The sequence below is a fragment of the Choloepus didactylus genome, chromosome 3, assembly GCF_015220235.1.
Source record: "Choloepus didactylus isolate mChoDid1 chromosome 3, mChoDid1.pri, whole genome shotgun sequence".
Taxonomy (NCBI): Eukaryota; Metazoa; Chordata; class Mammalia; order Pilosa; family Megalonychidae; genus Choloepus; species Choloepus didactylus.
This window is the reverse complement of record NC_051309.1, coordinates 58,523,429-58,525,485: the sequence shown is the minus strand read 5'-3', so window position 1 is coordinate 58,525,485 and position 2,057 is coordinate 58,523,429.

The window sequence follows — 2,057 nt, the reverse complement described above, 5'->3', positions numbered from 1 at the left end:
GAGATATACTAAAGAGAAAACCCATGCCCTTTCATATCTGTCTTTGGATATTTTTGTTTAACGATATGATGCACGGGGCTACTGCAGCCACTTTGCCACCACAAGAGGAGGCACTGCTGTCATACTGAGGGCTACAAATTGAATGACAGGAAAAACCTGGGTTCTTGGTGACATCATTCTACCACTGAACAACTTGAAATTATATATCTGCGGAGTTCTTAAGTAATATAGCAACTGCTCTTATGGTTTCAACCACTATTAGTTTCATCTTCATGATACACTGGATAAAAAGAAATATCTTAGAGCTGACACGTTATCTAAGAGCAAAAGAAATGTGTCTCAACCACAATAAGAGACTCTGCTGATGCCTGACCTGTTGGGTTATGGTAGCCTCTGAAAGAGTTTAGAAACTGAGCAAATAGCACATATTTGTTGAGCACCTACTAGATGCCAGATACTATGCTGGGTGATGGGGTTATAAGAGTGAACAAGGCAGACAGGGTCATTGTTGACATTGAAATCACATTGTAGAAGATAGATGACAAATAAGTAAATGAGTAAGGATAAGTAGAAGCATTCTTAGGCAACTTTCTAAATATTGGTCCAAATGAGTCCTGAGTGTAAACCCAGACTCTGGAATCAGATAGATAGCTCTGGATTCAAATTCCACCTCCACCATTTACTGTGATCTTGGGAAAGTTACTTAATCTTTCTATTAGTTTCCTCATCTGTCAAATGCAGACAATATAAACCAACTTAATAGGGTTGTTGTGAGAATTAAATAAGCAAATAAACAAACTCTGAAAAGTGCTTTACGTAGATCCTGGCATAGATGTATAGATTTGGATCATCATCATCATCACCATCATCATAATCTGTGCCATGCATTGTGGTTGTCAAAAGATGAACAAGACATAGAACCCTGCATTCAATAAATCTGGGAGACGAGAACCCAGATTTTGCCATAGAACAATCAAAAGTTGGGCAATGAATTATGCGGGAAACAAAAGAATTCCGCTGGTAACCAGGGTTGGGGTGGAATAGGTCCCCTGTCTCTATTTTTCTCCCACACATGTTTTATAACCATTACCCCTTTTTCCGAGAGGGAAAGAGATATTCTAAATGATGGCTGCTCTTCTTTCAAATACAGCCCCTGTTCCCAAGAGAATCAAGTGGGCTTTTTCTTTCTCCAGTGAAGTGAAAACTGTAGGGTGTGTATATCTGGGTGGCACTAACCGGTTTGTGCTATGCACCGGCAAATACACACAGATACTCCCATAAATGATCTCACCAAACCCTGTCTCCCTTCCTTCATCCCCTCAAAATCATACCCACTTAATGTGTTTATTAACATGCGGCAATTGACTGTTAACTGCCGTATCTAGCCTGTAAAATAAAGATAAACAGCGACTAATCCGGTCCCCACACCCACGCACATACTCCTGCCCTTAGAAACATGTCCACGGATGGTCGCACGGAGCCACTGAACACTCTTTCACACTTGGAGTGCATCTTCCCACAGTCTGGCTCACACACTGGCTTTTTATTTGAGCTCCCATGAGGACTCTTTCAACTTTCCTAAAGGAATTTCATTACAAAGGAAAGGGAGGGGAAATGAGGAGGAAAGTACAGATGCGGGGAAAATAAATTAAAATGGTTTTCGAAGGGGACCTAAAATTGTCTCCTCCTAGCCTGAACCTCCCCTTTAACTATTCTCTATTTGTACATTCTGTGCCTGAAAGAAAACAAGTTTTCATTAATTGGGCAATTGTCCAAGCTCTGAGCTTGGAGTCCAGCCCACAGAGCTGTGAAATCAACTTCACCAGGCCCAAGCTTTGAAAAGATGTAACATCTTACTGGAAGCCCACTCAAAAAGAGGAAGTTGGTACAAGGGTCTGGGCTCCTGTTTTTTTTTCCCCTCCTCTGAACTACACCTCTCTCATCCAACCTTGCTGAGGAGTCTTACTTGGTTAGGAAAGAAGACAGGGAGGGGAAGGTAAGGAGGAGGAGGTAGTAGCAAGAAAGTTCCATAAGACTATCAGAAGTCACCACCTGAA